The sequence below is a fragment of the Cupressus sempervirens genome, chromosome 7 (assembly GCF_028749045.1).
Source record: "Cupressus sempervirens isolate cs-2001-9-10 chromosome 7, ASM2874904v1, whole genome shotgun sequence".
Lineage (NCBI taxonomy): Eukaryota > Viridiplantae > Streptophyta > Pinopsida > Cupressales > Cupressaceae > Cupressus > Cupressus sempervirens.
Genome location: NC_143124.1, coordinates 575801827 through 575822569, shown reverse-complemented (window position 1 = coordinate 575822569; position 20743 = coordinate 575801827).

Here is a 20743-nt window from a genome sequence, read left to right as displayed (position 1 = left end):
TTGAAATTTGGCACTTGCATTTTTTAGTCCAAAAGACATCTTACTATAGGCATAGGTACCCCATTTTGTAGTGAAAGCAATTTTATATTTGTCAACCTCTTTGACTAACACCTAATCATAACCTAAGAATCCATCCAAGAAGGAGAATCTATCTAAAACACTAACTTTGGATAATATCTTTTCCATAGATGGGAGATTATAATGATCCTTAAGAGAGGCTTGGTTAAGGTTGCTAAAATCTACACATAGTCTAATTTCTCCATTCTTTTTCCTAATAGAGACAAGGTTCGCCACCCAAGAGTGGTGATAAATAGGGAAAATGATATTGGCCTCAATTAATTTGGACAACTCATTTCTCATTAGTGGCTCAGTCTTGGGATTTATTGGTCTCTTTTTCACCTAACATGCTTCACATTATCCACTAGATCTATAGTATGTTGAAATAGACTAGGGTCAAAACCTTTTAAATCATCATATGTCCCAACAAATATATCATTAAATTCTTGACATAGATGGACAAAAATTTCTTGCTTAGTTTTAGAACATACCTTCACTATGTTCAACATCCTTCCATCAACAACTATGACTGGCATATGATCTCCTTTGTTTGTTGCAAGATTCATGCCTCTTTCCCTTGCTTGGTCATCATGATTGAAGAAACTCTCTAAGGTAATGAGACCCTTAGGTAACTTATTGGAGCTGAGGATGATGATTTGATCACCATACTGGTCATGCAACCTTGATTGATTTCTATCCAAGAAATCTACTTCATTCTACAAGAAACTCATAATTTGTGCATCAGATTCAAAGACATGCCAATTGATAATATTATCATGGATAGTGGGTTTAACCACCACTTTAATCTTCTACCTCTTCTCATCTTTGAGGCTCCTTAGGACATCATAAGATGCACCCTCTGCCTCAAGTCTATCAGCCTATTTATTTCCTCTTCTAAGGATGCTTTGAATATTAAATGTATTGAAACCTTCAAGAAAATCCCATACTCTATGTTTATAAGACCTATGCAAACCATTCTTAGTGACATTTTGATTCCTCACCTGACTGATTACCAACTTGATATCTCCATATAATTCCTCTTTTTTGAGCAAGCAAGAAACCCTAAACTAATGCCTCATACTCAACCACATTATTAGTATAGATGAATTGAAGCCTAACTGAGAAGTAGTACCTTTCTAGTATAGGAGAAACCAGCATCACACCAACCCCTAATCCATTCTTATTTCTTGATCCATCAAAATACATATTCCATATCCCACTTGTGTCTTCTTTGATTTTCATTAAGTTAGGGACAAGAGCATCCTTTTCTGATATACAATAGGTGCCAATGCTTGTCTCCAAGGTTTCTAATGTAGGATCAAACTAATATGCATTAGCTTGCTCATCCAAGAGAAAATTGGGTGTATTAGCTAAAGAAGTGGCAGGCTCATTTATTGTATCATTTTCATCTATTTCTAGCATGGTACGATTCATATTGATGAGATTAGGAGTGTAGGGCTCAATATGATGGAGGGATAATGGTTCTTCTCTAATTGAAGCTTTGGTTTCATATCTCGTTCTGAAAAACATATATGACCAATCAAAAGATATGTAACCACCTATTTGGGTAGTGAAATCTTTTGAAAGATAAATGGAAAAGTATGGTTTAACCTTAGCAATTGATATATCTTGAACTACAATACAACTCAGGCATGCATGTAAGGTCATTTCAATATTTCTAAGGATTGCCTTAGTCTTGATAGTACTACCATCTAACTGCAATACATCCTTGACTATGGGTTCATATTCTACCTCAAAAATATCAACAACACATTTGGGCATTACTGAACTACTAGCCCTTGAATCAATCATGTAGTTGTGGACTATCTTATCTCCTATAATTAGAGAAACATAAAATGGAGGAAGTTTGACCTTTTTTCTTGTTTCTACTTCCTTTGATGGTTGTACCAAACTCACAACATTCACCATGCTAGGTGACTAATCTCTGAGTTCAATGCTTTCCAACTCTTGCTACAACAACCTCCTTTATAATGGTACAATAGTTACAACATCCTACATAGAAATGTTCACATTTTTCCTCTTCATATACTCTACCATACTAAAAGAGGCATTATATGTTCTAGTAGAACCCCTAGAAGTAGAAGCTTGAGGTGGGATAGTTTGCGAGTTAATAACAACTCCTCTGCTTTCATTCTACCTTTGGAGTTGAGAGACATTAACGAGTTGATTAGCACTGTGTTGTTGGGAACTACTTTTTCATAAGGCACTACACTTGATGTTGAAGTCTGATTATGAGGTTGAGGAGACACCTCTTCGACAACTCTTCTTTTGCTTCTGGTATTGTAAGCATAGGAATCCTAGTTTACATTACCATGCTCTTCCATTAGGCAGTTCATGAAAGAACAGTCATCTTGCTAAAAAGCATCAATAGGTTGAATAGCATTGTATTGCTGGGAAACTATTTTCTTTGGTACTGTAATCACCTAAAAATGGTCATCTAGACTATTAGCCCCCTTCTCAACATTTTGGATAATTTAATTAATCATTTTCCTAGACCAAATTGCTAATAATCAATTAATTCAATTATAACCTATAGTTTTACTATGCTACCCTAAGTTCATTATTTGATTAAAAGAACATGCCCCCTTTTAATTAAATAAAAGACCTCTTTCTTCTAACCTGCTTAAAGTGCACACATAAAGTCCTTTTTCTAATTTACAAATTAAAAGAAATGGCTTTGTGACTTTTGTCTTATATGGGAAGTCAACTTTTATTTTATTGGTTGACTTGCTTGTGCACATGGATCACTCCTATTTTTAAACTCCACCATTGATCTTCCATCACCTTGACCTTGATCTCTACCATCTGCACAACTTTAAAAGAGCTATAACTTTCCCCCTCAAAGGATTCATCCACCTTTTGAATATTGTTATGCTATTGGTTTTCTAATAGATTTCTTTGGAGCTTTGTGGAGAACTTCCATTTCCTTGTCTCATTCTATCATCACCATTGCAAACTAGCTTAAGATCATATGAAATTTTAGAATAGTTGCATGTTAGTTTAGTTTCTTTGTAATAGCTTAAATCACTTAGTAATTAGTTTGGATATTGTAATAGTCTCATCTTGTTAACATAGCTTCACTTTGTATTTTATCTTAGCTTACTTCATGTTTGCATTGCATAATTGAGGCATCTTTTGTAGACATTTGCACTCTTGCATCTTGTCTCTAATAGAACCTCCCATTGCATGGTTTACTAGAAAGAAGAGCATTCCCAAGGCTCAGTTGAGATCCCTCATATTTGAAATCATACTCTCTTGCACTTTGTGGATAGGGAGCTCTAAGCTGACATCCAAGCATTCTGAACTCATGGAATCACTTGGATAGAATGGTTTAGAGTGTGACACTTTCTTAGTGTACATATTTGGCACCCACCATGGGGTAGAATGCTTGGTTTTGTCCTTTATCTTGCTATTTTTATTACCTTTTCTGCATGTTGTCGACACTTTTCTTTTTTTAAGTCGTAACTTTTAGGTGATATTTTTCCAGTTTTGTACGATGTTTCTATAACTCTAGTGCAATAATTTTCTAGTAAAAGTGTCGTACAATAGTACTAAAACTTATTGCCTTAGTATAGTAAGATTTATCACCTAGTTTAGAGAGAAATATCACACAAAAGGAAACTATTACACACGTATATTGAGAAATATCACACGATATACTTCTAGCAAAAATTGTCACTTGGTCTAAAATTACTTGTTGATTGAGTGATAGGATCAGTTTCTTAGTTGTAATTGCTATTTCCTATATTTTAATAGGTCTATAATGGTTTTATAGAGGTCTATTTGAAGATTACTTGCTATTTTGAACCTAACTTGTGGGGCTAACGGTAGTGTTTGTAGGTTGTTACCTTGAGATGTTTGCCTAATTGCATTTAAAAAAGAATGTAGGTCAAAGATTCAAATACACAAGGGCTACCAACAATTGTTTGTAGGCCTACCCAATGCATAAAACCCAAACTTTCTTGCTTTTTTTTTTTAATTCTATGTGCGACATCTACTAGTTGTTTCATTTTTGTAGGCACATTAAACTTGTGATTGGGGTTCTTTTGGTGATAGGAGAGTATGCTCTTTACCCTTGTGGTGAATAAAAAATCTTGAATTGCCTTTGGATTCCAAAATCAAGAGGATAATTGAAGCTTCTTGGTGTGTTTGGGTGAAATGATTGGGATAGGAAAGTATGCTCTTCACCCTTGTGGTGAATCAGAAATCTTGACTTTCAAAAGTTGATCCACTTCTTGTTTAGTCTAGAATCCTTTAGAGGGCCCACTCTTGGAAAAACTAAGAGGAATGATCCAAGTGGGGACAAGATAATACTCAGCTATTCCAACCCACTATAAAATTAAGGCTATCAAGGACACAAAACCTTACTAGACATATTTTTTTATCTTCACTTAGTGTGATCACTTGTGGGATTGTGACCATGAGGAGATCACTAAGCAAGAATACTTAAGGTGCTCTTATGATTGTGAGGTCTATTACCCATCAAAAGGTGGGGTGTCCCTTAATTAGGTACAAGAGGAACATTATGAATGAAAGCCTTTTCTCAGAACCCTAAGTTAGTAGCTACTTTATTTTTTTCTCATCTTCTCGGTGCAAGGATCAATCCTAGTGGATTATCTAGATCACCCCAACATTTTTACACTCACCATCTGTGTTCCCTTGGTTGTGCTTATGAAAATTCCATGACAAAGCCAATGTCTCTTGTGGGAAACCACTTGGCATAAGGTGAAGGAGCATCAAGGATGGGCCAAGTTGTTGAGTAATGAACCATGACTCTTAAGGTCGATTGCTTGGCTAATGTTTTCAAATGTGTTGACCTATGTTAACATTCTTACAAATCAAACATCTCAGTAAAATTGGTAGGAAGACTATTATGATATCACAAATGCATATTAAAAAGGTTATTTTTACCCTTATTCAATTGTTTGAGACATGCTAAAATACCCTTGTTGTTTGCAAACCTTTCTATTACTTGATACAAATTGAAACTTGAAAATGTCTGGTTCAAAAACTATCTGACTGTCAAAACCAAAACACGACAAAGTTAGAGTCAAAACTTATCTTTTTACACAAAAATGACACTTTATTGTAAATTCTCTAGAGAAATATTTTGTGACAATTTTTTTCAAAAATTGTGTCACCCTACTATTATAAAGTATATCGCCCAGCTATATGGAAATTTGTCGTCCTACTTTGTGCAAACTGTCACCCAAGTGAAAAGTATCACCCAAATATTTAAATTATGTCATATGACATATTGTGCCATCCTACTATTTCTTGGGTTCTAAAAAAGTATTTCCTGAGACTTTTTTCTACCAAAAAAAGGTCTACATTCTACTTTATCTAATCAAGGGTCTTGTCACTCGAGTCCTTCCTAGTCCTGGTCACACATCTATATGTTAGGTGTTGTCCAAAGTTGAAAAGATGGGTTTATTTTATCAGATGTAAATTTTGAATGTTATTGATGATCACTTGTCAAAATCTGGTTGCCATTCTCTACTAGCTATTCACTATTGAGCTTCTTGCTTGCTCACTTGGCTTGAGTCACATTACTATAAATTCTTGAGCATTTTTGACAAGCCATCTATTCTACCTTGATAAGTGATTATTCTTGATTGTAAGAGCTTCAAATATGAAACACTTCTCTCATCTTACTAAGCAAAGACACATCCTTACATGTCAATCACAACTAGGTTCCAAGTTGGTAATGATAGTCATTCCCGTTTCATTTTTGTATAGTTAGAGACTCCACCTAGGTGTCCTCATGAACAAACTTGTGTGGAAGACCCTAATTCTAGTCAAACAAAGACAACCAACATTCAACATAATCTACTTTACAATTTTGAGAACCCATTTGGAACACCCTTTGACACATCCATAGGTGAAAACACTTTGACCAATATGCATCTTGACAAAATCAAATGCCACTTAGAAGAAAAAGCATGTGAAAATGAAAGAATTTTGGAAATTATTAGTACTAGGTAAAGAGTGGATCAACAAGTTGAAGCTAACCATCATACACACAATGAGAAAATTGATAGAGAATATTATCGTAATCCTTTTGACCAAATTCCCATTAATGGAAAAAATGGCAATCATACACCTCCAAGGACTCCTAGAGTCAACAATAGAGAATTTCCATCACCACCTAGACAATCAAAATCACATCATGAAAGTGAGGCAAAAATCACTAATGAGGATGTTGTAAGATTTCAACAAGATGATCTCACTCAAAAATTGATGCTAAAAGCTTTAGAGAAAAACAGGGATCAATAATTCTAGTATATGGCAATAAAAGGATGGAAGCTCCCCCAAAATTTTGATGTGCAACAAATAATCCAAAAATGAGAGCCTACTTAGGCTAAAATCTTGAGAGAAGAAATTCAAGAACTAAGGAAACAACTTGCACAATTGCAAACTTCCAAAGAGCCACCTAAAACTTCATTTATTGAATCAATATGTGCTCTTCCATTTGATAGGATTTTATTCATGTCCCCATTTCCTAAGGATATAGAGGTTCCTATGTATGGAAAATATGATGGAAATGGTGACCCTTACAATCATGTAAGACATTTCTATGCTATTTTTATGGATTTCATGCATGAGGATTCCTATCTTATGCATTTGTTTCCTAGAAGTCTAAGAGGGAAAGCTATGGAGTGGTTAAAAAAATTAACTTCCCCTCTCAAAATATTTTACAAGCTAGGACAATTATTTATCAAAAAATACTCCTACAACATTCAACATCCCCTAACTATGTTGGAATTATGCCAAATTAAACAAAAATAGGGAGAACTCTTTGCAACATACTTTCAACAATAGAGATCCCTATACTCTAGGTACTCTCAACAAGTTCCTAAAGCCGAGAAAATCAACATTTTTGTCAATACACTTGTACTGGAGCTATACTTTGACTTAAGAAAATAGTTTTTCACATCCTTTAACACAATGGTTGAGAGTACATATCGCATTGAGGATGTTGCTATCAAGAAGCATGACATTGTTGTGAACAAAGACAAAAATAACAATGAAAATGATAAAGACAAAGGCAGACCTTGGAATAAAAACAAATATGTTGTCAATGATAGTGTAGTGGACACTCCTAAGACCAAGAAACCTACATTTAACCATTGTAATGCTTTCTATGCTACAAAACAACAAGAGGGTTCAAAACCACAAACATCTAACAAGAGCTCTAAGTTTACCAAAAAATGATGTGTTTATACACCAATGGTTGAGCCTTATAAAGTGGTTTTAAAAACCTTAATTGAAAACAAGATGGTTACTTTACCAAATAATTCTCATCTCTATGACCCACCCATCAGACCCTCATGGTGGAGAGAGGATCACATTTGCAGCTATCACTGGAGCAAGGGTCACAATACTAAAAACTATTTCAATCTAAAAGATGTAATTGAAGATCTCATTGAAGCTAGAAAAGTTGTCATAGATGGTCTCATTAAAAATTATAACCATAAATATTTCAAAGAATATTTTCTTGAATATGATAAAGGTGAAACTTCCAAGGCTCCTAAGAAAAATAATGATGCCAAGACCAACTATGCCTATGTTCACATAGACAACATTATCAACATGATTGAGCCAATTGAGTATCTTTGCATGGCTCACTATAATGATGAAAATTGACCTAATTATGATGCTAAGGATGAAAGACCTAAGGTTTTCCTAAAAATGTAAAATTTTCCCCAACACCATAATGATGCTAGACCTAAGGTGGTACTCCAAGTGGCTGAATCTTCCTCTTCACAGAATGAACTACTTAATGGCATCACTAGGGGGAAATCTAAAGTTATCCTAAAATTTTCTCATGATCCTAAGAATGCTTCATCTTCTAAACAAAAACTACTTTTAGGATCTCCAACTATGACCTCATTAGCCAACTACAACATACCTTGATGCAAATTTCCATTTTTGAGTTGTTAGAATTATACCCTTTGCACAAGGATATTCCCAAAAAAGCTTTATGTTCTGCCAATGTTCCCATGAATATTTTTGTGGAGTGATTCCAAGTTATGGTGAACCATATCTCTTCACCTCACTACCTAACCTTTTTTGAAGAAGATAACCAAGCTCTTATTCATCCCCACAACCTTGATCTCCATGTCAAAGTCCAAATCTTCTATACTCACATTTGTCAAGTCTTGATAGACAATGGTGTAGGGTTGAACATCATTTCATTTAATGTGATCCAATAGTTGAACATGTTTGAATTTTACATTGACCCTAGGCACAAGATCACTATAAAATCCTATGATGAGTTTGAAAGACTTTTAAAATGTCTAATTGTGCTTCCAATCAGAGTTGGTCTAATTGAGAAGGATGTCATTTTCCAAGTCCTAGACATACCACTTGCATACAAATTTTTTTTGGGATCACCATGGATTCTTGACATGCAAGAAGTACCTTCTACATACCATCAGTGCATCAAGTTCCCTTTTAATGGTACTGAGATAGTTGTCCCCAGTGATAACTCAATGTCTATCAATACACTATCTGTTGTAGAAACACTAGTTCTACATAATCGCTCTTCTCATGAGCTAGCACCATCCTTTATAGAGTGTGAATAGAAATTGAAAATGATGAGCCTTGGTATGGGTGAATACACTCTCAACTCTATTTCTACTTTACCTATTTCCCCTCAATCTTATGGGAAACCTTCTAACAAAAAAAATCCTCCCACTTCTGCAATGACTCTTTTTGGCACCTTTGTGCAATCCTTAATTCCCCTAGAAGTGGAGAAAGTAGAACAAGGAATTAAAGATTAGATCTATAGGGAAGAAGAAGATAAGGAAGAAGTCACAACCACTACTCCCATTTCTCCTAAATGCTATGGAAAAAGATATAAATTTCTTCCAAACATGGGCTATCAGGGCCATAGGTCCTTAACTGGGAAGAAAAAAGCTCTAGTTGAACCTTTAAGTCATACTCAAGGTTGTGATGCTCAAGATACTACTGGCCTAGGTTTTGGGTTAGAAGATGACATACAAAAATTTGATCAAAGAGAACCCATGTCTAGCATATCATAGGATGATGATCCTCCCTTTCTTGTTACCACTTTTCAAGATGAGGACTTTATGCCTATAAATTCTCTCCTTTTGGAAGAAGAAACACTAACTACCAATATTGATAATGAAGCTTCCACTTCTTGATAGCAAGAACAAGATGAATCTGAACATGAAGACATGAACAGAGGAAAAATTAGATAAAATATTTTTGATCTAATTGCTAGAGATCAGAGTAAAAAGTCTCACAAGTATGAATGAGTAATATTTTTAGATGCATCTTGTAAGCTAGGAGTGGATGTCTTTCATTCCTATGCAACCCAACTAAATGTAGTCAAAAATTCTAGTATAGGGTTAGATGAGTTTGGCTCACAACATGCTTTAGTGGATCAAGCTAGTCCCTCTAGGTCTATTCCTGATCTGGAGTCCTTTGCAACATTCACTATAAGCTCAACTTTGCATGTCACTAGAGATGACTCTTTTCATATTAACAACCTTGAAGCTTCCACATCACTCTCATTGATTCACCTTGATCTCATAGATTAGTCAATTCAAAATTCAAAAGTTGAAATACCATCTTTTCAAAATGACCATGAGATCACTTTTTACCTATATGTCATTGAACTCATCACTTCTTCCACTATTGAACCCATAGTTAACATAACAAAATCAGATATCAAGTACCTTAGTCATAAAAGTAAAAGAAAAAACAAGCTATCAGATGGAGAAGACCACATTGTGGCAATATCTGAACCTAAAAAAAGTAAAAACAAAGACATATCTAATGGTGAAAACCTCCTTGAGGCACTTTTGGATGAGGCACTTGGTAGTCTACCTAGCTATTTTCAAGATAGATCTTCATTTCTCATTGAACCTATATAGCCTATCAACTTGGGGAAAAAGAATCTCCTAAAATTATCCATATGGCTCAATTAATGTCAACTGAGGAAAAGGAGATTTTTTCTAGATTCTTTCAAGACAAGAAGATTAATTTTGCATGGATGTACTCAAATATACCAGGACTTGACACATATCTTATCATACACCATTTATCTATCTCTCCTGGTGTAAAACCTATTTAACAAAAACTAAGAAAGATGAATCCTCATGTAGCCCTAGTGGTCAAAGAAGAGTTGGAAAAACTCTTGAGTGCAAACTTTATTAGAGCTATTGACTATGTGGAATGGATTTCCAACATTGTACCTATTCTAAACATGATAAATCCATTAGAGTTTGTACTAATTTTAGTGATCTAAAAAAAGTGTGCCCCAAGGATGACTTTCCACTACCAAACATAGACATGATAGTGGGTTATGAAATGTAATCCCTCATGGATGGCTTTTTGGGTATAACCAAATTAAGATTGCTCTAGCTAATCAAGAGAAGACAACTTTTACATGTACTTGGGGTACTTTTTGCTATAATTTCATGCCCTTTGGGGTCAAAAATGTTGGTGCCACCTATCAAAGACCAATGACTACCATCTTGCATGATATGATGCATAAAAATATGAAAGACTATGTTGATGGCACACTGCCTAATTCTAGAAAATGAGACACACATCTTGAAGACCTTAGTTTGATATTGGAACAAATGGAATAGTTTCAACTTAGGCCAAACCCAAAAAAGTGTGCCTTTGGTGTCACATCTAGAAAATTGTTAGGCTACATTATTCAGCAAAAGGCATTGAGGTTGATCCTAAAAAAGTCTAAGCTATCATGGAAATGCCTCCTCCAAAGAATATTAGTCAACATAGAAGTCTGCAAGGACATCTACAATCCATGAGAGGATTCATTTCTTAGTTGGCTAATATAGCTCAATATTTTAACAAGAATTTTCATAAAGGTTGTACTCATATTTGGAATGATGAATGTTAAAAAATTCTAGAATGAATCAAATAGTACTTGGCTAAACCTATAGTTTTGATGCCACCCATTCTGGGAAAACCTTTGATCTTGTATATCTTAGCTACAAATTCTTCTTTAGGAGCATTATTAGCCCAAAGTGATGAGACTGGTAAAGAATGGGCTATATATTACATCAGTTGAACTTTGGTAACTTATGAAATGAACTACACTAGAATTGAGAAAGCCTACCTTATAGTGGTCTTTGCTTCTCAAAAACTCCAACATTACATGTTGGTACATACAGTTCACTTGATTGCTAAAATTGATCCTTTAAAATATTTATTAAGCAAAGCTACACTTACTAGTCATCTAGCTAAATGGATGATGATTCTTTCAAAATTTGACATTCAGTATGTCGAATGTAAAACCATCAAAGGGTAGGCCATAGCTAACCAATTGGCTGATTTGCCACTAGAGGATGCAACACCCATGTAAATTGAGTTTCCAAATGCCTCAATTATGTACATTACTGAGAGAACTTAGAAAATGTTCTTTGACAGTTCTCATACACAAAATTGGGCTAGAGCAAGTGTCTTGTTTATTTACCCTCATGGTTATATGATCCCAAATCCTAAAAACTCATGTTTCCTTTCACAAACAACATTATAGAATATGAGGCATTAACACATGGGATCAAAATGGCTCTTGAATGGAGAATCACTAAATTTCACATCTATGGAGATTCTCAACTTGTTATAAACCAAGTGAACAATGAATATCAAACAAAGGATGACAAGTTGATACCTTACAAGAAGTTGATAGACTCTCTAAAGAACTATTTCAATTTTGTGACATTCCATCAAATTCCTAGAGAAGAAAACAAGGTTGTTGATGCTATGACCACTTTAGCATCTATCCTCCAACTACAAGAACATGAATCATGATTTGAGTTCTTGGTGGAAGAACTACATCATCTCACCTATGATTCCTTAGATAACTAGGTGATATATATTGTTTTAGGTCATGATTCCTCCTGCTATGTGGCCATCTCTTACATGTGTGATCACGTTATTCTTGAAACCCTAAAGTGCAACCAAAAATGCCAACTCCACCATAATGCTTCACATTACACTTTGGTCTCTAGTGACTTGTATAGGAAGAGTCTCGATGGAATATTGCTTGGGTGCTTAGAGCTAGAAGATTTCAAAAAAGAACTCATTGATGTCCATGATGACATTTGTGGGGTACATTCTAATGGCCTTGCACTTGCTCAAAAATTTCTTTAGATGGGTTATTACTGGCCCACTATGGAAGCTAATGTTGTTCATTATGCTAAGTCTTATAAAAAATGTCAACTTCATAGCAACTTAATTCATGCTCTTGGATGTGAGCTGATTGCCTCTATGACATATTCAAAATTCATTTGAGTTCATCTAGTGGTCACAAGTTCATCATTATAGCAACTAAGCATTTCACCAAATGGGTTAAAGCTATACCACTCTCTGCTACTATAGGAAAATATGTTGCCCTATTTATACTGAACCACATCATTTTTTGTTATGGTATTCCTTCCTCCATTATTATTGATAATGGAGGACAATTCAAGAATAAGGAGCTCAAAAAAATGTGATGTGCAAGAAATTTTGAATCAAGCAACATTGGTCCTCTATCTACTATCCTCAAGGGAATGACCAAGCTAAGGCCTCCAACAAAACATTGCTAAAGATCTTACACTGCATGGCTCACAAATCTGGAAAAGAATTACACCTACAGTTAAATTTGGCACTTTGGGCCTACCGAACTACCATTCATACTCCTATAGGTGCCACATCCTTTTCTATAGTCTATGGCTTTGAGGCTGTCCTCCCATTAGAAGTTGAGATCCCCTCTTTATGAGTTTTCTTACATGGGTTAATTATTGATGAAGACCATAGAGCTATGTGAGCACATGAAATAGGTACTCTTGATGAACACTACAAGGTTTCTTTTGATCACATGAAAACCTATCAAAAACACATGTCTACTCAGTATAACAAGAAAATTAATGCATATGAGTTTCAAGTAGGTGAACTTGTGCTTAGAAAGAATCCAAAAAATTAGTAGCATGGAGAGTAGAAGGGAAAGTTTGGTTCTAATTGGTTAGGCCTATATATTATCACAACTACATTTGGGTCTAGTGCTTATTAACTATCTACTCCTAAAGGGGAAGAACTTGTAGAGCCTATCAATGTCCTACACTTGAAGAAATTCTATGATTTGAGGCTCACTACTCCACTATCTTGTCCATATTTATGATCCTAAAAAATCCTAAAAATTTGAAAAAAATCTTGAAAAAATGATCATCCTAATGAAAACCTAACAATAGGCATCAACAAAAAAATCAAAAATACAAAAAAATACATTAAAATTTTGAAAAAAGTACTAAAAAAATCTGTCAAGTAGTGAAAACCTAGAAACATGTGCTACTTGAGACCCTTTCACCTATGTCTATTAGTCTCAATCACCCACTTCACAACACATTTCCTAGCATGGGATTGTTTCTTGTCCTCATCTTTAGCCTATTGAGGTATCCTTGTACATTAACATTTCTTTGGAAACTAACACATAGTGTTTCTCAACACTACCCCCCCAAACCCCCCCCAACCCCCCAACTTTACATCAAGTGTTTCTTAACACTTTTTAGATAGTTTATCTATAGTCTCTGATGTCGCGATATTTATCACTATCAAATCAAGTCTTGAAGAAATGACCAAGTAACTTACATGCACGCTCTTAAATACTTAAATAACTAAGGTATGCCGATCTTTATTTTCTTTGTGTGCTATCTATGATGATTTATTTGCTATATGTTCCCTTCCTAATAGTCTTTCAAGGATGTCATTGACTAGAAGACTGGGGGCATGGGAGAAGTTTTCTTGGTTTATGCTTGTGGGTATATTTTGTCTATTTATGGTGTTTTTGAGCATTCATGCTTGTCCTACTTAACACTTTGACTCACAACATATTATCCTTAACTCTTTTCACAAGACCACACTCGAGGGTTATCCTAGTGCTTATGCCTTAATATCGGTGTAATCTTTCTATATCAAACCTAGGGAATCTAATTGTGTAGTCATCTTTACTTACATATCTTTGATGCTTAAATTGGATTTCCACATACCTATCTAATATTGATCATATTCATATCCTCATAGTTATGTTAGTGATGGTTGTATGATCTCATGATGTCCTTAATAAATGCTCAATGATGAAATTAAAGTCTAAATGTTATGTGCTTCTTACTGGTGAACCACTTTTCATATTAGCTTGCATTATAGGTTTATTCTCTAACATAGTTTTGCATTCTTTCATAAAAGAAGAACTCTCTCTCTTCATCTTTTTATTGACATATCAGCTAAATACTTTCATATCTTTCTTTACTTTCTTCTGGATCATGTCTTTTTCATCTTCTTGATCTTTCACTTCACCTTTTTGGTATCCTATCATCACAAGGGGTTAATCTAAACATCACATTCGATCTATCCAAGTGTTACATGTTTTAAAAACATAAGTCTATATCATACACATGAGAGTTAAACACCATAAATGAGAGAGATACATGAGCATATAAACATAATTATAAAAGTAACACATACATGAGAAAGACATAGAAATTGAAATATCACATGAAAACTTAAAATGCTAAAACATCTATCAAAATTAGACAAGTACACAAATCTGTTGATCAAACCCAGTATCTCATTAATATCAACTATGTCACAATATATACACAAATGAGAGATCCAAAATCTAGATATCCATCTCAAAATACATGGATTACAATCAAAACTATCAAAACTACTAGCCTAGACCTAAGACTAACTTGTACCCTTTGTAGCTGGTGGTGGCCATGGTGGTGGAGCCTATCTCCTATCCAATGGCTATACCACACCCTCTAATCTATTAGCCCACTTTGAATAATCATGAAGTCATTTTCCTAGTGGAACCACACTCCTATAGGTGCCATAATAGTATGTAGCATATGCACCATGATGCGACACCTCTCACCTAGTAGCATGTTGCTCCCTATGAAGCTCCTCTCCTCATGCTCACTCATCCATGAGCTATTGATCCTGTACTATAATAGTGACCTAGGCTGCCTATAGCTCTACCTCTAAGGTTTAGATCTTTGCATCATGGTCATCATCTCCCCTAGTAGGCTACTCTACCTATGCCTCTACCCACACTACTCTCTATTGCCTCAGTGACACCTCCTCCTCCTCCACCTCCCTAGCAGCTTGTGCCTGTGCCCATCTCCTCCCAAATTGGGAACTATCCCCAACCTCCATCCATCTCCCAACTTTGCCTCCACCTCCACCTCCACCTCCTCCATGTCCCCCTACTATAGGTAGGGCATATGGCTCTATAAATCATGGAAAAGGATCTCTATATCTCACATAGATAGGCTAGATCTACCCCTGCATCAACTACATTTGGGAAATAATCCCAAGGAGTCCACACTAAGGCTATTGTCTCTTGGATGGCTATCTAATAGTCTAGCATAGGCAACCATCATCATGCTTCATATGAGTGGAAGTGAGCATAGGCAGTAGTCTCAATTGAGGTCACCTATGGCTCTAAAAACTAAAGCCATATCCAACTGATCACAAATCTCTCCATGATCTCTAAGTGCCTACCTACTAATGATCAACTATATCATATATACTCTAGCTCCCAAGCATCCAACCATCGATGAAACTCTTGATAGGGCCACCATGTGAAAGCTATCAACTCATAAAAAATGCATCAGTAATATGTAATATCACTACTATGGGTTTGTGAGACAAATCTTGTGTATCCAAAAATATAGGGTTGGCTCTGCTCCTATGGTTACATTTGTGGTTGGATCACAACAATGTGCTCCCATTCCTAGATTTGTGCTAATACCACTCTACATGCTTAGGAGTGACCCTCATGGTACATTATCTCATGTAGCTCATGATAAATTTTTGTAAGAATAGCTAGCCCCTATGCCATCCTATGAGGCCATGTAATCAAATCTAATACCAGTCAACCCCATCCCAATGGGAAGCCCTTATGGCCCTTATCTATCACCAAAACCTGAGCAACTCAAGAGCATAATACACATGGTAGGGGGTAATCACTCCCATACTCATCAATGAGTCACTCCCAACTTAAATGATAGTCTAAGATGGTGACATCACAAAACATCTACTACATCACTACTCGCCCCTCTGTCGGGGTTTGATCATAGTACACCTGTGACATATAACCAAACTTGGCATTAGTATACCTCATATCAATATCAAAACTTAAAATAATAATAGTGTAATCAAACATATAAATCACTAGATCACCATGGAAAGGTACTTAGAAGATGCGATACACATCCTCTAAGGTGATTGAGGCCTCTCTAGTCAGCAAGTGAAACATGTTATCCTCATTATGCCATCACTCAACAAGCATAATCAAAAATCCATGATTCACTCATAAATGGGCATCCATATAACCCACCTCAAGCCCATACTAGCTATGGTGGTAGTCTCATCATCTATCAAATAGTGTACAACTCGCAACCCCACCAATTTGGGGGCTCTAATAAGAAGTGCAAGAAATACCATTTGCAACACATGACATGCAAACATCAGTAATACATCAAAAAAATGACCAACACACAAAATTCAATAAAAATGCTTCAAAGTAGGTAGTACAATATTTCCTACTATATGTAGGTGATATAAAATGCTGATTACATATCATGCGATAGTTTTTGATATAACCATGCGATACATTTTTGTTGTGGAACATTTTTCACTAGTTCGTGTGACAAATTGGTATGCTCCATGTAACATAGTTTTTAATGCCTAATGATACATTTTTCAATGTGAAGTATCATGCAATATTTTCTAAAGTACTCAGGTGATACATTTTAAAATATTGCATGATATTCTATATTTTACTTCTTAAACATGTGAAAAAAGTTCAAAGAGCTCATAAAAGTGGTAAAAAAGTGTAAACGTATTGGTGTCTCATAGTGGGCTAGTCAGTTGTGCAACTGGTTGCACTCGAAATAGTGTCACTGGGTTGGAATGCTTGATAACTCATTTTTCTCTCTCTAAATCACTCTAAGCTCTCCAAATTCACAAAAGACAAAATGAATTTGAAAATGACACTTGGACCCCTTTTATAGCCTTCTAACCTCATTTTGACCTAATTTTCAAACTCCTACAAAATTCCAAAAAAATTGCACCGCTAGCTAATTTTGGCATCTTGGATCCATTTTTAGGATTGAAATTGAAATTTGAGTTTGTCTTGATAGTCAAAATTGCATTTTAAAATTCTACACTCTTCTAAGCAGTTAGCTAAGCTTCTCAAGTCTAATCTTTGAATCTTTCCTGGGGCATCTTCATTTCTTCATGTATTCATCACTTCTACACTTTATATATTCTTCTATGCAAATTTTCATGTCTAAAATCACCTTTCTACTTGATTTGACCTAATTTTCATGCTTTACCCTTCATGATCAACTCTGCTCAAACTAGGGCATTCTATCACTGCTTTATAGTCACTCTTTGGTTCTAATCATCTATCTATCCTCTTGGACACTTCTATATCTGAATTTTCTCATATATCACTTGTTTTTTCATTTCCCTTACCTCATTTTTATTTTGATCCCAAGGGAGCATAAATACTCTATCATCACTTGCACAACTATCTATTTCTCAAGAGCATATGAATTATCTTTTCATTTGTTCTCAATCTATTTGCTTTGCTTGGTGTTAACATTCTTATTGAGTGTTGACATCAACTTTTTTCCTAGTGTTTAGTACTATCATTATTAGGTTGTACATTTAGGGTTTTCTATTTCCTTCTATATTTTTTTCTTTAGAATCAAATATCTCTATCTATTTCTACCTACTTGGCTTCTATTTTCTTTGACATAATGTGTTCCAAAGTTAATCACACCTTAGTCAAAGAGGAGAAAATGTAATCACCTAAAAATAATCATCTAGACTATTAGGCCCCTTCTTAGCATTTTGGTCAATTAAATTAATGATTTACCTAGACCAAATTGCTAATAATCAATTAATTTGAGTATAACCTATAGTTTGACTATGCTATCCTAAGTTCATTATTTGATTAAAAGAACTCTTTCTTCTAACCCACTTAAAGTGCACATATAAAGTCTTTTTCTAATTTACAAATTAAAAGAAAAGGCTTTGTGACTTTTGTCTTATATGGGAGGTCAACTTCTATTTTTCTGGTTGACTTGCTTATGCACATGGATCACGTCTATTTTCAAACACCACCATTAATCTTACATCATCTTGACCTTGATATCTACTATACATACAACTTTAAAAGAGAGAGAGAGAGAGAGAGCTTTCCCCCTCAATGGATCCATCCACATTTTGAATATTGTTATGTTCCTAGCTTTCTAACAAGTTTCTTTGGAACTTTGTGGAGAACATCCATTTGCTTGTCTCATTCTATCATCACCATTACATACTAGCTTAAGATCATATGGCATTTTAGCATAGTTGCATGTTAGTTTAGTTTCTTTTCAATAGCTGAAATCACTTAGTAATTAGTTTAGATATTGTAATACTCTCATCTTGTTAATATAGCTGCACTTTGCATTTTTTATTAGCTTACTTCACATTTGCATTATTGAGGCATCTTTTGTAGACATTTGCACTCTTGCCTCTTGTCTCTAATAGAACCTCCCATTGCATGGTTTACTAGCATGAAGAGTATTCCTAAGGCTCAGCTAAGAACCCTCATATTTTAAATCATACTCTCTTGTACTCTATGGATAGGGGGCTCTAAGTTGACATCCAAGCATTCTAAACTCATGGAATCACTTGGATAGAATGGTTTAGAGTGTGACACTTTATTAGTGTACATGTACAGTTAAAGCCAAGTAGGATTCTTCCTTTTGACACATGCAATATCCATAGGAGTAGTTACAAGAAGGGCATAAGTCTTGATCTTGGGAAAGGTTATTCTAAGGGACTAAACCTCTATTTAGGTTGGTGTTTGAAGACTGAGGGTGGTTGATAGATCTATTATGATTTTAGGAGACATGACTTTGTTTGGGGGTCTACCATGAATGGGCCTTAACTCTAGAGTTGGAGAGGCTTATTATTTTGAGCTTTCTGCCTCTTCATAGTCACCAACTCATTTCCCATCTTTTGTACCACTACACTATTGTCCTCCTTCTTTTCTTGATCTTGCATCCTCTTTTCTACATTTTGCATCATGACCTCAATCCTATTGACTCCATTAGAGGATTTAGAGGCTATTGTGACCACAATAAGAGGTAGACTTATAGAGGAAACATGAAGAGGGTCTATAGTAGGCTGATGATTGGTCATGTTAGGGAAGAAAGGCATTGGGTGCCTTGGAGCTAACTTCCCTCCCTATATCAAAATATTTTCCACTATTATGGAAACCTCATAAGCATTTAGTAGAGTGTCCCCTCCCATAGATTGTAGAGTGGTAGTGATATTAGTGTTGAAGGCTCTAAGATAATACAAGAATGCATTACTAGGAGAGGGATTCACTATAGTAGATATTTTGTCCCATGTCTTTTGAAATCTATAATTGAAATTAGTCATACATTCATGGGGCCCCTCTTGATAGTTGTTAGCTATTATAAAAGTGATAGGTGATCACTTTTGTCCTCAAAATGTTTGCATAGGGCTGCCCCTAACCCATCCCAATCAGTAATAGAGTTATGAGGCAAACCCTTATAAAATTGTAGTGCCTTTCCTTTCAAGGATGAGGCTAGAAGCGTAACTACTACATCATCCTCAGTGATGCCATGAATATTGTAGATATTATACAACTCCTAAATATGTTCAATAGGGGAGATGGAGGTTTCACTAGTAAACTCAAGTATACTTTTAAGAGCTGATATTGGTATGTCATGCATTTGAGATAATAGGAGGGAGCTCCCACCATTAAAGGTGGAAAAAGCATGAGCTCTAGCCATGTAAGCAAGTGATCTATTGATATGAGAAAATGGTATTCTAGGATAAGACCTAACAACAAGAAGAGTGGAGATAGATCTCGTAGGGGTATGTGTTACTATTGCACTCCTAACTAGTGATAGAGATACCCTAACCTTTCTTCTTAGTTTAGATAAAGAAAGTTCTTGGTATTGGAAATTGCCTCTAGAAAATACCCTTGTGTGTTTGCTGGGTATGAATCACAAAAACTTTGGTTTGAAAATAGATTGTTCTTGAAGCTTAGAGTCACCAAGTGCTTTTGAACAATGAGACTCTTGAAGGCTTTATACTGAAGGAAATACTATCTCCTCAGTATGAACATAGAATATTTCTTCAACACTAGTAAACTTTAAATGTTTAGTAAATTTCCCCATTGGATGTGCCAACAACCATCATCACAACATCTTGCACCCTTTTCCAAAGTTTTTACCTAAGGACAACCTTGTGAAACATGGAAACAACCTCCAAGCTATGGGACTTGAACTATGAGGTTGAGTCTCTCGAGAAGGTCAACTTCCTCTACTATCAGGATGCACTTAAACTATTCTTGAAGAGAAAAGGGATAAGGAATACATGAAAGTAACTATCTGATATATTCTAAAGAGCTAATGCACCAAAATAGGGTGTTCAAACCAATCTCTGTCCATACATGTGTAGTACCATTATCATGACAATCCAAATATATATAGATTTAGACTTTCTTTAATCTATTAACCACATACAAATTAGATAACCACATGAATGACACAAGGAAAAAATTCTTCACTTCTTATCATTCACA